The sequence below is a fragment of the Marmota marmota genome, unplaced genomic scaffold (assembly GCF_001458135.2).
Source record: "Marmota marmota marmota unplaced genomic scaffold, marMar, whole genome shotgun sequence".
Lineage (NCBI taxonomy): Eukaryota > Metazoa > Chordata > Mammalia > Rodentia > Sciuridae > Marmota > Marmota marmota.
In genome coordinates, this window is record NW_026000019.1 from 20,048,485 (window position 1) to 20,066,745 (window position 18,261).

The 18,261-nt window shown below is 43.0% G+C and overlaps 1 long non-coding RNA gene across 2 annotated transcripts in view; it reads left to right on the forward strand.

Moving 5' to 3' along the window:
* The first annotated feature begins 6 nt into the window (after positions 1 to 6).
* The window catches only part of LOC125618668, a 30,947-nt gene continuing 12,692 nt past the window's right edge, over positions 7 to 18,261 (forward strand). The window contains exons 1-3 of one of the 2 annotated variants that reach the window (XR_007350024.1): positions 7 to 370; positions 14,367 to 14,538; positions 17,968 to 18,216. This is a non-coding gene — a long non-coding RNA (uncharacterized LOC125618668). Of the gene's footprint in view, positions 371 to 14,366; positions 14,539 to 17,967; positions 18,217 to 18,261 lie in introns of those variants that run through there. The other variant, XR_007350023.1, reaches the window with a different exon arrangement.

Here is an 18,261-nt window from a genome sequence, read left to right on the forward strand (position 1 = left end):
CGGGCTGCGAAAGCAGAGACTGCGGACGGACAAACCGCCAAAGCACTTTCGCTCCTTCCCGAGAGGGAGAGAGTGAGCGAGAAAAAGAAGCAAGATGGCGGCTAGCCAGCCCCTACGTGCTACGTCATGACGCTACGTACGGAAGGCAACTCGCAAGACCGCCCTCCGGCGCAGATCACGTGACGCCTCCGTGGCGGCCCGACGCTGATGGAGTGCAACGGTGCCTCCTTCTGGATGGAGGGAGTTCCTGCAAGTGTAGTCATCTGCAGGCTGTATCTGTAACCTGGGAGGATTCCAGAAACCTTGAGTTGACTGCAGTTACAAATTGGCATGCCTCAGTGAAATGATCCCTGTGGTGTCTTGTGGATAGGTATGTAAATTGGTCCAACCAGCACTGTGGCAGAATGTTCCCCGTGAGGTAGGGAGCAAGCAGAGAGGGCATGGTGTGCAGGGAGTTTTCAGAGAGTGGGAAAAGCCACCTTAGTGTGAGGAAGACAAGGAGCTCTCTCCCGGGAGCGCGTAGTGATTATGGACGTAAAATAAGCCCTTCGGTCTATCTACACGATTTCTCTGACGATGTTCAGCTCTTGGGTTCAGCGAGCTACAGAGAAGATGGATGACAGTAGTGCTCACCGTGCTGGGTTTTGCCAGGCGAGTGCAAGGTGGGGAGATGAGGGCACCTGAAAGTGACTGTAATGATGACAATACCGCATCTGGAGTTGGGGGGGCACAGTTTACAGTGCTAACAGTGCTGTCTTATTTAGCTACTTCACTTTACAATTTTGCAGTGCTATAAAATTGTGAAATTCCGGGCTGGGGATGTGGCTCCAGCGGTGACGCGCTCGCCCGGCATGCGCAGGGCACTGGGTTGGATCCTCAGCACCACATACAAATAAAATAAAGATGTTGTGTCCACCGAAAACTAAAAAATAAATAATAAACATTTAAAAAATTCTCTCAAAAAAATTGTGAAGTTCCTTTTAATTCCTCAAATTTCATTTCCTCACTTGCAAATTGAGGATAAGAGCACCTCCCTCAGTGATTTTTAAGAATTAAAAAATGCATATAAAGGGCTTATTACTGTGTTCAGTACATTATAAAAGAGTAACTGATGGTGAAAGGAGAACAGTAACACTTAAGTTCACCAGACCTCCCATCCCTTCAAAAACGTAAAGCCTGTTTAGTGGCAGGGCACTTCCCTGGCATGCTTGAGGCCCTGGGTTCAATCTCAGCAAACCGCCCCCACCACCTCAAAGAAAAAAAAATGTAGTGAATCTATGGTGGATGGGTAGTATTGTCCAATTTGTAAACTGAACTGTCTTTGATATATTTTAAGTCCAAGGACTTCTTGTCACCTGTTCTGCTTTGAGCCATCTTCCGCCTTCCACACCAATGGCTGGTGTACTTTCATGGGAATATCACTACAGCAATCTAATTATAGTTAGAATAAAGAAAATAATAGGTAAAAATTGATATTGATGATTTTTTTTTCTGGTGCTGGAGATCAAACCCAGGGCCTTGCTAGAAAATAGTTAAGCAAGTGTTAGCATTGAACTCCTCCCCCTCCTCCCCCTTAGTGATCATTTGAAATGGAAAAGCTGGGCTGATTGGTGTCAGCAGGAGAAAGCCTGCTGGCTGTCCCCAGCAGTATCCACAAGCATTATATGTGAATTTCCCACAGTCTTCTGGGATATGGTCTAGAATATCCTGGTCTTAAGATGTCTTTCTTGAACAATATAGAACACCTCCAACAATCAACTGAGCTTACATTAGCCAAAATAATGAGATATACAAACAGAATATTAATTTCTTAATTTCCAAGAGCTATAATTTATATAGCTGAGTCCTCACAATTGCAAAGCCAGTGCATTTTCTGTACAGCCAAACATGCTCAGGAAATGAAATATCGGAAGGCGCTTGATGAGCGTAGATTCAGAACAACTGGAGTTGTATGAATAGACTTTCCTTGATTCATGTATTTTTTGATTCATGTATTTCTAAAGCAGGATGATTTTTGTCCCGAAGGTAGAAATGTGTACTCAATTTCCAGTGGTTGCAATTTCCTACATTGATCTCCAATATACTAGGGACGTCATGCTGTGCTCTTCATTTAGGCTCCTTCCCTCCTCATCAGCACCTGACTGGCTGCCAGCCCTGAAGAGCCCCTGTATGTTCCTTCCTCTGTTTCCATAGCTACCTCTTAGCACTGTTCTTTCAATAAAAATCAAGTTGAAGTTAAGTCAGACAAGCTTGTGTTTTAAAGGTGGTTTTGCTTATTTCTGTCCTTACCCATCATATATAATCTTAAAATTTAACTCTCAGAAAGCAGTCTTGTTCCTTTTATTTCCAACTTCTTGACCAAAAAATCTAACAGCAATTTCCATGAATTGGTACAATGTCAAAAGCCAAACAATTCTTTTTTTTTTTGGTACCAGGGATTGAACCCAGGTGTACTTTATCACTGAGTCACATCCCTGGCCCTTTTTGTTTTTTATTTAGAGATGGGGTCTCACTGAGTGGCTTAGGGCTTTGAACTTGCAGTCCTCCTGCCTCAGCCTACCCAGCTGCTAGGATTATAGACATGCACTACCACACCTGGCTCCAAACAATATTTTTTTTAAAAGTCATCTAATTTCCAATACAGCTTTTTAAATGATAATTTTAGGGTAACACGATCAACTGGTAGTGTGAAATCAGGCAAATTAGTTTCTTACTGAAAACAAATTGATTCTACAAACAGTATGACCTATGCGTGAGAGAGAGAGAGAGACAGAGAGACAGAGAGAGATATTGAGATTGCAATTGTCTGGCTTTATTTGCTAATGGTTTTATTAACTTTCTGTCTTTCTCATTGGGATTGATTGCATAAACCTGTAGGCACTGAAGATTTATGGGACAGTAGGTTAAAAAGAATCAAGAAGGATTATCCTTTATTAGTAACAATGTTTCTTAAATGTTTATGTATGTGTGACAATTTTGGTTTCTTTTTACCAATGGCCCAGCAAATATTATTTAGTAAAACCGAAGCATGGTAAGACTGAGATAATGAAATCCATAATGCCCAAATGCACAATGAAAATGTAACCTAATTTTATAAACGTCAACAGATGTTGTGAACCTGCAAATGAAGAACAATGTTTTCATTGCTTCAAAACACTACCTTTTGCCAACCTGTAAGAAGTTAAATAGATTGCAATATATATGTTATATATATATATAATTTTACACTACATATAAAGTAGGATAAATATTTTTATTTACTAGTTTATTATTATTATTTTTTTTAAATATTTAATTATTTATTTATTTGGTGGACACAACATCTTTGTTTGTATGTGGTGCTGAGGACTGAACCTGGGCCGCACGCATGCCAGGCGAGCACGCTACCGCTTGAGCCACATCCCCAGCCCTCAGCAAACTCTTTTAGTAATTGAATAAAAGATACATTAGGGCTAAAAATCATTCATCTCTTATTCATGTCATAAGTTAATATATTCCAAATTAGCTGTGATTTACTGTTACCCAAATTTTCTAGGAATTTTCTTATCTCAGAGAAGCTAAGTTTTGGGACCTCTGGGTCCTGAGTCAAGAGGGTGTCTGTTAGTGAGCTAGAACATTACCTGGAATATTTAGTCACCGGGAGCTGAAGGAGGCAGGGAGGGAGGAGATGGAGAAACACCTTGTTGGTTTACAGCTTTGCCTTAGGCTGTGAGTCTAGTTCCTGAGTCAGGAAGTGAATAATGGTAGGAGATCAGGAGGGAAAGGTCCCAAAGGGAGAGGTGTCCTTCCAGCAAATGGTAGAGCAGAAAAAGATTATGAGGAAAGTGGTCAGTTGGTAACTGTAGGTAAGGGAATGAGAACTTCTTTCTTTCTTTTTAAGAACAGAAAATAGAAATGGGAGATGATGCTGATGGATATGAGTACAGTGCTCCTTACCTACTTCTGAAATTGCAATCTGCCTGTTGTTTGTAGTATTTTTCAAAGAATACTACTTTTTACTTATTACCCAGTCAAAAGTGTATGCAGTGTTTAAATGAAACTACCCAGTTTTAGATCTTTTATTAAGAGTGATTAAGAGAAGGTTGATAGTACTTTTTTTTTTTTGTAAACACTGGAAACTGGGTATTTTGAATAATGTCTAGTGGAAGAGAAATTTTTATGTGTTAAAAGTAATCCACAGTCCATGCCTACTTCAGGTTTTTTTTTTTTTGGTTTGTTTATTTCTTTGTATTCTCCATTCTTTTTTCTGCTGGGGTTAATTAAACAGTTTTTCAGAGATATTTCTTTGAGTTGCTGAGATCTCAGTAAGATAATTGCTTCACATGGGAATTAGTACAGAACTCTGTGGCATAGGGTACTGTTAACTTCATACAGCACAGTGTATGGGTAGAAAGAAGAGAGAAAAGGAACAGTAACTGAAAGAATGAAGGAAAAGATTCTCTCAGGCATGGTGGTGCACGTCTGTAATGCCAGTGACTTGGGAGGCTGAGGCAGGAGGATCACAAGTTTGAGGCCAGCCTCAGCAACTTAGCAAGATGCTATCTTCAAATAAAATGAAGTGCTGGGGGTATGGCTCAGTTGTAAAGCACCCCTGGGTTCAAAACCCAGGACTGCAAAACAAACAAACAAACAAACAAACAACCCCCCCTCCCTCAAGTATTTATCAGCCCAGGTTAATTGCAGTAAAATTCCTAATTTCAGTATTCAGTACTACCTATGTGAAACTTTTAATTGGAAAGTTTCAATCACTTAATGATTAATAATAAAATAGTGCCATCTGTTAGGTCACATGTGACCATGCCACCTGCTCAACCTTGAGAATATGCCAGCGCAGTGACCAACCATTCTGGTTTTTCGTGGGTCTGTCCTGGTTTGCACTGAAGGTGCCCTGACCCAGGAAACTTCTCTGTCTGGAGCAAAACAGGACAGTTGGGCACCCTGTGGTGCCCAGGGAGGTGGAGACGTGATCCCGGGCTCAGGCTTCTCTCAAGTTAGAATCTCCTTTTGTGTCTGCTGTCTGCCTGAGAAAATGCTCTTGCCGGAGACCAGTGAAGGGAAGGGACCCCCTCTGAGAGCTGAGAAGGCCCTGTTCATCCCAGGGGTAAGTCAGGCTGCAGAGGGTGAGAACTGAGGCTTGAGGAGCCCCAGGGCCACCGTGGGACACACTGTTGCTGCGGCTCCCTCTGCCGTAGGTTCTGTGCTAGCTCCTTCTACCTTGTTATGGCTGCCCCCCGCCTTTTTTTTTTTTTTTTAATTTGTGGTTCTGGGATCATACCAGGGCCTCCCACGTGCTCTGCAAATGCTGTAGCCCTGAGCCACCAGCAGTAGCGCCACCAGCCCAGCTGCCAGTTATCCGGTGCTTGCTGGGGTCAGCGCTCTGCGAACATTTTGACATATTTTGCACAGCAGCTGGTGATTCACATTTTAAAACTGAAGCTCTGAGAGGTTAAGTGACTTGCCTGGAGCTTATAGCTCCGATCAGCACTGGAGCTGGGTTTGAATCGAAGCCAGCTTCGCGTGAAGTCGAGGCCTTCATCCACTCTCCAGTCTCTGAGTCGTCCTGGAAAACAGTCTGGGTCTCTGTCTCAGGGTGGGGGCAGCTTCCTTGCTTGCCCTAGGACATGGCGCTTCAGTGACTGATGCTCTTTCTCTACCCATAGAGTCCTATGACTCATGATCTGTGAGGGTGAAACCCGTGAGTCAGATCCCGTTACCATAACAAAACACTTGAGATAATCAATTTACAAAGAGGACAGCTTTATATTGGCTCATAGTTTGGGAGGTTTCAGGTACAAGTCAGTTGACCTGTTGATTTGGAATTGAGGTGAGATAGTCTGTCGTGGTACCAGCTCGGGGCCAAGAAAGACCTCACTTCTGACCAGAAGTGAGAAAGAAGAGCAAGAATGTGGGGTCCTCACATCCCCTTCCAGGACACATTCCCAGGACTGAAAGGTCTCCCACTAAGCCCCACCTTTTAAAGGTGCCATCCTCAATAGCACCAAGCTGGGGACTAAGCCTTTAACATACAGGTCACTGGGGGACATTGATACAAACCAATGTCTCAGTGACCAAACACAATTTTGATGTGCTTGTTTAAGAAGTACAAAAAGATGGAGATTTGGGCCTACTTTTTCTTCTGATAGATGCAGGGTCTCTGGTTTAATTCCTAGGTCCTTGATCCACTTTGAGTTGAGTTTTGTGCATGGTGAGAGATAGGGGTTTAGTTTCATTTTGTTGCGTATGGGTTTCCAGTTTTCCCAGCACCATTTGTTGAAGAGGCTGTCTTTTCTCCAATGTACGTTTTTGGTACCTTTGTCTAATATAAGATAACTGTAATTATGTGGGTTAGTCTCTGGGTCCTCTATTCTGTACCATTGGTCTACAGTCTATTTTGTTGCCAATACCATGCTTTTGTCACTATTGCTCTGTTGTATAGTTTAAGGTCTGGTATTGTGATGCCACCTACTTCACTCTTCTTGCTAAGGATTGCTTTTGTCATTCGGTGTCTCTTATTTTTCCAGATGAATTTCATGATTGCTTTGTCTATTTCTATGAGGCATGTCATTGGGATATGATTGGAATTGCATTAAATCTGTTTAGTGCTTTTGGAATTATGGTCTATATGTACAATATGAATTGTAATGCATTTTGCTGTCATATATGACAAATTAAAATTTGAAAAAATAAAGAAATAAAAAAAAGGCAGGAGATGTGGCTCAGTGGTTAAGCACCTGTGGGTTCAAAACATAAAGTAAAATAAAATATTTTTTTAAAAAGTACAAAAAGAGGGCTGGGGTGTGGCTCAGCAGGAGAGTACTCACTTAGCACCTGTGAGGCACTGGGTTCAATCCTCAACACCACATAAAATAAATAAATAAATAATGAAGGTATTGTGTCCAACTACAACTAAATATATGTGTGTGTGTGTGTGTGTGTGTGTGTGTGTATTCTTTTTAAAAAGTACAAAAAGAATAGACCTGAGCAGCTGGGCATAGTGGTGCACACCTCTAATCCTAGTGACTCTAGAGCCTGAGGCAAGAGGATCATAAGTTCAGGAGGATCATAAGTTCGAGGACAGCCTTGGTGTTATGGTTCGGATGTGAGGTGTCCCCCAAAAGCTCATGTGTGAGACAATTCAAGAAGGTTTAGAGGAGAAATGATTGGGTTGTGAGAGCCTTAACCCAATCAGTGAGTTAATCAGTCCCCTGGTGGGATTAGCCTGGTGGTGACTGAAGGCAGGTGGGTGTGGCTGGAGGAGGTAGGGCACTGGGGGTGCACCTTGGGGGGATATATTTTGTATCTGGCAAAGGGAGACCTCTCTTTCTGCTTCCTGATTATCATGTCAGCCACTCCCCTCTGCCATGCTCTTGCACCCATGGTGGTCAGCCTCACCTGAAGTCCCACGGAATGGAGCCAGGCTGCCTATGGACTGAAACCTCTGAAACCGTGAGCCCCCAATAAACTTTTTCTCCCCTAAAATTGTTCTTGTCAGGTCTTTTGAGTCACAGCAGCAAAAAAAGTTGACTAAAACACTTGGCAACTTAGTGAAACTCTGTCTCCCCCAAAAGAGGGGACTTGCTTGAGATGCAGCTAAGGGTAGAGAACATCCCTGGGTTCAACCCCCAGTACTTCAAAAATAAATAAACAAACAAACATGAATAAATACTATTCTTTGTTAAAAGGTCAGCACCAAAACAAGTTATTTCAAAAAATATTGTTGCTTGATATAATTAAAGAATCACGAGTAAGTTGGTCTAGCTTTTCATACAGTAAAAACACGGAAGTGATTACATTACTGATTTGAAGAGTGAATTCAGTCACTTAAAATTCAAATTGAACCAACAGTTCAGCAACATATTAATAATTTATCTATCCAACTTCATCAGTGTTGTGAAATGAGGGGATGAGAAAGACTTTAAGTTTGCATGGGGCCTTACAAATCTAAGTTCTAAGTACTTGTTTGACATTTTGATCTTTATCTAAGGTCAGTGGACTAAAGAAAAATCTGGACTCAAAGACTATGATAATGATTTTTTCTCAGCATCCAAACTTGTGAAATGGTGAGCCTTTCCCTGGGAATGGGAATGGAGGAGAACAGTGTCCTTGATGAACGGCAGTCCCTTGCCTGTCTCTAGCAGTGGGCTTCTGGGCCAGCCCTTGGTACTAACTGAGGGTTACTAGGATGAACAGCCTTGCTAACAAATCACAGCCAACTGTGGTCATCTTATATTAGGAGACCTTTCCTTAAGTCACTTGGGGACAGTTTAGCTTAAAGACTGCTTCAATCTTCCAAGTGATTTTGCAAAGAATGTTATTAATTTGCAGAAGTGACTAATGACAGAAGTATCACCTTTTAAAAGTAGATCACAGAAAATGAATAGAAATTCTTTTTTTAAAAAACTGTATTTATTTTAATTAGGTATTCATGACAGCAGAATGCATTTTGATTCATTGTACACAATTGCAGCACAACTTTTCATTTCTCTGTACACGATGTAGCATCATCGTGTATGCAAAGGTGGGTGGGGAGGGGAGCTGGTACGGGGGCAAGAAAGAATGGAAATTCTTTTTCTTTTTCTTTTATTTGTTTAGTTGTAGTTGACACAATACCTTTATTTTATTTATTTATTTTTATGTGGCATTGAGGATTGAACGCAGGGCCTCGAATGTTCTAGGTGAGCACTCTACCGCTGAGTCACAACCCCAGCCCAGAATGGAAATTCTTAATCCATTCTTTTTTTTTCTTTCTTTCTTTCTTTTTTTTGAACTGAGGATTGAACCCAGGGGCACTGAACCACATTCCCAGCCCTTTTTTATATTTTATATAGAGACAGCGTCTTGCTGAGTTGCTTAGGACTGAGGCTGGCCTTGAACTTGTGATCCTCTTTCCTCAGCCTCCCAAGCTGCTGGGATTATAGGCATGTGCCACTGCCCCTGGATTCTTAATCAATTCTTTGAACTACATGTTTACTATTTGTAAATGTCGTATGTCATAAATTCTTTATTGGTTTTATTTTTAATATGAGGCATTGGTTTTATATTTACTATGGGAAATTTAACGTAATGTACCTAAATTACTATTTCTTTCAACAATTATTTATTTAGAAGCTTTGATGTACCAGGACTGTGTCAGCCTAAAGAAAACATAAAAATGAGTGGGACAGGCTGAATAGTTTTGCTAAGGAGTTTGTAGTCAATGGGATGAGAGTGGGTGAGGTACACAATGACAAGCAATTGTGAATAAAAGTGATGCATTAGTGTTCTCCAGAGAAAGAAACCAATAGGAGGTGTGTGTTGGCGGGGGTGGGGGGGTGGGGGGGATTGGGTTTAAGGAATTGGCTCATGTGGTTTATGGTGGCTGACACGTCCAAAATTTGCAGGTAGGCCAGCAGGCTGAAGATCCACAGAAGGACCAATGTTATAGTTAAAGTCTAAAGAACACTAGGCCAGAGAATTTCTTTTTAGGAAAATTCAGTCTTTTTTTTTCTGTTAAGATCAGACTGGACTGGGCATGGTGATACACTCCTATAACCACAGCAGTTTGGGAGGCTGGGGCAGGAGGATTCAAAGTTCAAAGCCAGGCTCAGCAATTTAATGTGCCCTAAGCACATTAGCAAGACCCGGTCTCAAAATAAAAAGTACAAAGGGCTGGGATGTAGCTCAGTGGTTTAGCACTCCTGGGTTCAATCCCTGATTAAAAAAAAAAAAAAAAACACTTTCCAGAATAAATTTTTGGTTTTTGGCACCAGGGATCGAACTCAGGAGTGCTTAAACACTGTGCCAAGCCACATCCCCAGCCCTTTTTATTTTTTGTTTTGTGACAGAGTCTTGCTAAGTTGCTTAGGGGCGGGCTAAGTTGCTGGGGCTGGCCTTGAATTTATGATCCTCCTGCCTCAGCCTCTGGAGCCTTTGGGATCATAGATGTGCGCCACTACGCCCATCCCGAATGATGTTTGATCAAATATCTGGAGGCCATAGCCCATCCAGGTGGTTATATAAAATTAACCATCACAAGTTGAAAACTTATCAACTAAGCTCAAAGGAAAGCCCCTAACCCAGACCTTCATGGGGGGACGGTGGTCAGGGAGAGGAACGGTAATAATTTAATAGGCATTAGGTACACACATGTGGGCGTGGGCGTGCAGGTACCACAGGGCGTGGGAGGGCAGCACTGGGGGAAGGAAGACAGTTGCTTTTCACGTACAGGGGGGTGAAGAATTTCCAACAGAGGAAGCATCCTGTGTAAGACCCCCAGAAAGCCAAAGCGACTTAGTGAGAGAGAAGAGGGAGAAAGGGATAAAAGGCAAAATATCAAAGTAATCAGAAACCAGACTCCAAAAAGTCTGCTACTGAGTCTGTATTTAATGCCGAGGGTGAGAGGAGCCTTTGGGTAGACTGAAAGTGGGCTTCATGTAGGCTGGGTAGAATTTGTGAGTTCTGTTGCTATCACACAGGAAATGCAGCTTGGGTTGTACTGTTCCTTGGTGGGCTTTTTCCCAGCAGGTATTAACCAAGCCTGGCCTGGGGCATTGGCGCTGGGTGAGCGGCAGGAGACACCGGGCTCCTGGGTGGGGTGCTTTTATTCCTGTGCAGTGAGGAGAATGTTTGCTGACACCAGCACCGCTCTGGTCACAGGCTCTGCTGGTAGTGAGAGGACTGGTAAGGTGGATTGCTGCCATCAGGGTGGACAGGAGAAAGCAGGGCCGTCTTCCTCATGTCCTTTTTTACATCTGCAGAAACCTCCTCTCTACCATTTTAAGAAACTGAAGAGTTATTCTTGCGATGTCAGGTTTCTGAAGCACCTCCGTAGGTCTCAGACACTAGCACAGTAGCACAGAGCCTGGCTGGCACCTTTAGAACCTGAACCATGCAACCTGAGAATCAGTGTTCCTGTCTCAGGGGTGGGACACTGCTGTGCTGCCCAGGTAGTTGTCCCTCTGTGAAGGAGTGGCTGATGTTACTAGGAATGGCCCTCAGCTGGGGCACCTCTGGAGACAGCCTCAGCCAAAGACAGCTGCCCAAGGTCACGGCTGCCCTCAGAGGCATGCTCTGAACAGAGACTGATCTGTGTGGGAGTGAGGCTGCCGGGCTCTCACCCCTCTGAGGAGCATTCTGAAGGGTTTCAGAGCTCCACGTGGGGTGGGCTGAGACCTTCCTGGGACAGCATCCCATACCCGCTTCTGTGTCACACTGCTTCCCTCTCTCCCCTTGGACCTCAGAGCACTGTGAAGTTCCCTCTGTCCCACGGGGAACTCAGCCTGCAGTGCTGTCCTCTACCCAGGTGACTCCAGACAGCAATCTGGAAAACCCTGGCTCCGCACTCCCTGAGCAGCCTCCGGATCCCGTAGCTTCTCAAGTCCTTGTTTCCATTCCAGTTGCCACCGTTTTACTCCAGGTCACCAAGGTCTGTCATCCAAGTTAACTGTTTGGGTGGCTGCTTGATTGTCTTCCTGTCTTTACCTTTATCTCTATCAAAGTGACTTTCTTCTTATAATTTTATCATGTTTAATGGACTTATTGAGGTATATTTGATGTTCCATAGGCTGCATATGTTTAAAGTGTACAACTTGTTGATAGATTTTGAGTTGATAGATTTTGAGTTGATAGATAGAGTTGATAGATTTTGACACATGTGTACAACTGTGAAACTAACACAATCAAAATGATAATATCCATCAGTAAGTGTATTATTTTTAAATTATAGAAGCTGTGCTCTCTCTCTCTCTCTCTCTCTCTCTCTCTCACACACACACACACACACACACACACACACAAAACACACACACACACAAACATGAAGTAAAAACGGAAATTCTCTCTACCCTCCCTTAGGATAATCTTAAAATTCAAACCCAGAAAGGTTCTTTCTTGCCTTAAATGTATTTCAGTTACCTCTAAATAACGACAGGGATTTTTGCTCAAAGGCCTGGAGTGTCTGCCAGCCTGGGTGTGGGTGAACCCTAAAACCAAATTATGTGAGGCCTTGTCTGCGGCCTCTGAGCCTTTGCTGTGCTCTTGGCTTTGCCTCGCTTGCTCTTTTCCACCTTGAATTTTCTTCAGGACTGATATTTGATTGGCCTATTTTCATTTAATACTTCTTTAATATTAATATTTTAATAATTGATGGTTAATGTTTATCGACTGCTTGCTTTTTCTTTGTTCTGTGCTTTCTATACGCCGTATCTCTTAACCCCCATAAAATCTATAATTGGTATGGCGATCCTTATGTTGAAGGATGCTGGCTTTACAATACAACTACCCCCTGAATCCTTAGACTTAGCTGACTGTTTTCTTTCACCAAAACTTTGGTCAAGTTCTGCGTCCACTGCTTGAATAGACTTGACCTTGGGCTTCCCTCTCTGCCTTGTAAAATCAATTTGAGCAAGAATCCCTCTCAGTTTAGCAAAGCCCCTCCCTCTTGGATATATGACCACCATATCTTGTCCCCTTGGCCTGCCTTCAGCAGCTCAGGGGTCCTATCAAGGTGGTTCAGCAGAAATCCCCCTTTCCTTGATGTTTCCTCTCAGTCAGTTTCCATCTGCTGCCCGCCCGCCCTTGATCCTTGCTTATTAGTCTGCACTTTTCCCTGTTGGCATCTGAATGGAGTCTAGTCTCTCTCCCCCATGCTGTTTGACATTGCAAGGGTCCCCGTACCTATCCCCATGGCCTGCCTCACCATCTTTAACAAGTATTCAGGAAATTTCCTCCTTGACAGGCCCAAGTGAGTTGCTGGTGACCGGCTTCCATCTGTAACGTCCTGCGGCTCTCCTCCAGCGTGCTCGTTGCTCTCACTATTGGGTTTCTGACTTCCCAGTGAAAGCCGAAGCTGTGTGAAGACGGAGACCGTGTGTGCTCTCTGTCTGTGCGAGCACCTGGGGCATGGCCAGTGTGTGTCACATACTCCTTGAGTGGATGCTGAATGGAGGGACAGTAACCTCCACTGCACCTGCAGAGTAGGTTAGTGGCAATAGTTGGGATTCCCAAGTCAGAAAGAAAGCTCGAATCCAAATTCTGCCACCTTTAGTTGGCTCTCACTTCTGAGCCTCCTTTTCTTCATTTCCTCCTTACAGAATTGCTTTGAAGAGTGATGAAGTGATTTGGACCAAATTCCTAGCACAGGATAGGGTACATCTTTTTGTTTTTCCGTCATTGAATGTAAAGTATATCAAACCTTGTTATCATTTTTAATCCTTTACTCTGCCTATAACAAAGTATGTAGTAGTCAAATAAGTAGTGACTATTGTTTTAATTAGAACATTTTTTATTAACAAGTATCAATTGCACATCTGAAGGTTGCTCAGTGTGATATTTCAACACGTGGATACAGCACGTACTGGTCAATTAGTGGAATGCTCATTTCCCTCTCTTGGTTGTTTATTTGCAGCCTCTGAGCTCTTTTCTTCTAGGTCATTCATAAAATACCTAATCAGTTATTGTGAACTACAATCATCTTGTCACTGCGTGGGGGTCCAAGCAGCTCTCCAACCGCGGAGGAGGCCTCTACTGTGACCTTCCAGGTTCTTGTCCATGTTACAGAAAGGAATCTAAGATGCATTAGGCACGAGGGGCAAAGCAGGAGATTTCTTAATAAAGGAACAGCACACACTTGAGAATGGAGTGCAGGTGATCTTGAGAGGAAGTGGGTCGCCTCACCTTGGTCTGGGGCTGGACGCCCATACAGGGAGCAGCAGCAGGGGGCTGCGCTGGAGTGAGGCGGGCGGCGTTACGCAATTCCGCGCCGTTTTCCTTGCACCTGCCCATGCCCTGTCTGTGTGGATCGGGCTGCTTCCTAGGTTGCGTGCCCATCGACGCCTTCAGTCTCCACCCAGGGCTGAGTCTTACTGTTGTAATGAGGCTAGGGCATTTCCCTGTCACCAAAGTCGTCACCAGACCCTGTGGCAGTGTTTTCTCCAGATGCCTTGTGGTCATCTTATGGCTCTCTTGTTTCTTCAGCCAACTGACAAGCTGTAGGCAAGATGCAAGGATATGGCTGGTTGCTCACCTTTGTTCTGCATTCTCATGGCTTGTGGGCACTTCTCTCTTGAGACTCCTTGCCCTCCTTGTACCCCTGAGTTCCTACCTCAATCTGTTTGCCTTCAGAACCCCACTACTTGTTCCTTCTAACTGTGTCTTGGTACCCATCATCTGACCTCCTTTCATGCCCCAGAACCCTTCCCAGCTTCTGGTGGCCACTAGTCTCTGTCCCACTCAACTTTCTTTTGCTTCCACATGAGAGAGAACATGCAGTATTTACCTTTCTGTTTCTGGCTCGGTTTACTTAACACAGTGTCTTCTAGGTCCATCCTTTTTGCTGCAAAGGACAGGATTTCATTCTTTTTTAAAATATATTTTTAATTTTTTTGCAGGATTTCTTTCTTATGGATGAACGACATTACATTGTGTCGGGGGCGCCTAGGTCAATTGCACATCTTGGCCAACGTGAACAGTGCCTCGGCAAGCACGGAAGTGCAGGAGTCTGATGTGCTGCTTTCGTTTGCTTTGGTCATACACCTAGAAGTAGGACAGCTGGATCATCTGGTAGGTCTATTTTTACTTTCGTTACTACTGTTAAAAGATAAACAGGCACATTAAAATTTTAACAAGTTTATTTGAGCATTCAGTGATTCGTGAGTCAGGCGGCACCAGACTGCAGTCGGCCCCGCGCTCCACAGAGGTGCACCAGGGGAAAACTTCCATAAGCCATTCGAGAAAGCAAAACCAAGAAAATGTCCCATTAACGTGGAAGAGGTTGCTTGGCAAAGTCTCTAGCTAGAGTCAGTGTCTTCCAATCAACTGAGCTTAAGTTTCATTTTCTGAGCTTAATTTCATTTGCCTATTTATGTTGAATTGGGCTTCAGCTTGCTTATGCAGGAACTCAAGGTGCTGGAGCTTTCTCAGCTAATGGCCTTCTGATTAATTATTTTAACAGAGTATTAGTGCCAGGAAACATTTCTGTGGGGCTAGGGCTATGATTTCAGTCTCTTTACAAGTCAAGGGATAAACAAGGCGAAGTTCTTTTAATCACCATTTCTCGGCAGAGTGGGGTCATTCCTGGCTGCTCAGGGGTGGAGTGGAGCCAGGATCCACCCTGCCTAGATAACATGAGGTTCGTGCTGCTTAGGAGCTACATAGATCCACAGACCTGGGGCAGGGTCTGGGTTGATTGAGTTGTAGTTTCCAGTTTTGCCTCATTTGTTATATGAATGATCAAACATACATGTAGAATCTCTCTACCTAGAGAGCTGTTCCTAGTCTGCCCGGCAGGGATCCTCTACCTTGCTGAAAGAAATGGCATCTGAGGAACTGTTAAGATGATGGGTTCTGCCTCTCTCCACTATGGAGGGATGTGCCTTTATTTGTCAGCTCTGATAAATAAACTGTCTTGTGTGTCTCTGGGAAAAAAAAAATGGGTTCATTGACCCCATCCTCCAGAATTTCTGATAAGGGTGTGGGGTGGTCCTTAGATCTTGTCTTTTCAAATCATTGTTCATGAGATTCCGATGTGCAAACATTCCAAAGGTACTGTCCCTGTTCACAAAGGTGACATAGGGAAAGCTGAGTCAATCTCTTATTTGTTTGATTTTTGCCTGTGGATAATATGAATTTTTTTGCCCATGTCATCTGCTTGCAAAATGCAGCGTAAGGCTCTGTGGAGAGGGCCGAGTGATGCTTTATGCATGCTGATGCTTTGGGAATGAAGTTGGGCTGGTAGAAAAATTAGTGTGCTGATGGAATGTGCTTGTATACAAGCTGGTGTGTGATCAGACACAGACAGGATAGCATAAACTACTTGGGCCTGCGGAATTCCAGGCCAGGAAAGGGTGAAATATAATTGCTTGGCAGAAGCTGGGTGTGGTGGTGCACGCCTGTAATCCCAGTGGCTCCTGAGCCTGAGGCAGAAGGATTGTGAGTTCAAAGCCAGCCTCAGCAAAAGCGAGGTTCTAAGCAACTCAGTGAGACCCTATCTTTAAATAAAATACAAATAGGGCTGGGTATGTGGCTCAGTGGTTAAGTGCCCTTGATCTCAATCCCTGGTACTCAAAAAAAAAAAAAAAATTGCCTGGTAGATAATTTATCAAGCATACTGTTCATCCAGAACTATCATTTCTTTACTGATGTGCAAAGAGAAAGTGTTGATAGGTACCTTCCTGTGCAGAGTGGCCCTGTTGTCACCTATCCTGTGGGCAGTCCTCTGGCTTCCATGGAAACTGGGAATGGTGGTGGAATAGGAACAGTGGGTGTCCCCTCTCACACAATTTGGAGATGTGTGATAATAAGTATTCATTGCATTTTGTGTAATTAGGAATTTAATGGTTGCTATGTTGGAAAATGTTGGTTCAAACATTAAATCCAATCAGCAAATATTATTGAGTATCTGTTGTATATAGAAGAGTCTTTCTAAACATTCAGTGGAAATAAAAACATTGGTACTTTACTTTGATTCAAAGCACATTCTAAAACTAAATGTTTTACAAGCTAAAGTTTTCTCAAATTTCTGTTGTTAGTGTCTGCTTTTAGTACGGAGGGTACTGTGACCTGATGCTCAACTGTCAATTATGCTTTGCAACTTTTGCATTTATAGGTGTGAGGTTTGTTTTTTGAGGGTGCTCTGTACTGTGGCAGATGACTGAGTCATAGGATAGGCTGTTAACACAGGACTTTATGGGTGATTAAGCATCTCATGGAAAGGCATGGATTCAGGTTCTGATGCCCCCGCCCCCTTAGTTTTAAATTTATCCTGTCAATTTTTTTTTCATGACTGATATGAAACATTTTTCTCTGAAAAAAATTATTAAACCGATGCTGAGTTAAAATATCAGGAAGAAACAGATAACTAAAAATAACAGGATATGATCAACAGTTTTGATTCATAGCCTATTTTTATCCTTTTCTGGAATTCGAGCACCCAGATTTGTATTTGCAGAGAAATACCAATAAAAATGAGATCTCATTTTTCAGTTTTGAAATTCTTTTCTTTTTAATTGTTAGCCTTTTTGAAAGATGGTCACTTGAGAACTTGATCCATTAGTGTCTATTCTCATGAAGTCATTTCTCCTGGCTAGTCATTGCGGTACTTAAAGGCTTGTGGTTAATCTTACGGGCATCAATGAAGTTACTGTTGTTAATGTTTAAAAAGGCTCCATCTCTTACAGCTACTTGTGGAAATATTTATAGGCAAAATGATACAATGTCTTGATTTCACTTTTAAAATATTCTATCAAATCAAACCAAAGCAAAAGGAAAAAAATGAGGGGAAACACAGTAATAAGATGGCAGAATGTTGGTAATTATTTAGAGTTGGCCGTGGGTACATGGGATTCATTGAATTCTCTCATTTCATGAATTTTTAAAAATTTTCACAGCAAAATGTTTTTAAAAGGTTTTTCTCCATGACACACTCTACGCCATATTTTTGCTTCACCCACTTTTAGAAATCTTTCTTTGGATGAACCTTCTGTCTTGGTTGGCTCTGCCTGCTAAAATACAATACTGAAGTGGGGCTGAAACCACAGACAGTTGTTTCTCACAGTTCTGGAGGCCAGAAGCACAAGATCAGGGTGCCGGCCAATTCAGTTCCTGGCGAGAGCTTCTTCTCCAGCTTGGAGAGAGACAGAGACAGAGAGACGCATCACATCTCTTCTTATAAGGCACTAATCGAATCAGGGAGGCCCCCATGACCTCATGTAAACCTAACCACCTCCTGGCAGTCCACTTCCCAATACCATCACATGTGAATGGTGGTGGGAGCAAATACTTGGTGCACAATGCCTGTTGCAGATGCACATCTAGAATGTACCTAGTGATAATACCCCCTTGTTCTTTGTTCAAACATAAATTTAGCACACTTTGTTGAATGTGTGCTTAGCATGTGGTGAGGTTGCTGCTGCTACAAAGGGAGCCCAAGATCTGCTTCCTATGAGCAAGTCACTTTCCTAAGATTTTTTTATTATTATTATTATTTTGCAGTGCTGAGGATGGAATCCTGGGTCTTATGCATGCCAGGCAAGTGCCTTCCTACTGAGCTACACCCCCAGCCCCTGGTCTTCAGTTTCCTTGTTTGAAAATGAGCAGACTGGACTCAGTGACCTCAACAGTCTTCTTCCAGTTCCATGCTTCTTCAGTCATGCTCCTTGGGAATAGGACTGTATCACTGGTGAGAGTGTGGACTGCTGCAGCTACTTTGGAGAACAACCTGGCACTATGTATTTAATCTAAGGACACAGAAAGGAATGTTTGCTTTTTTTTTTTTTTTTTTTTTGA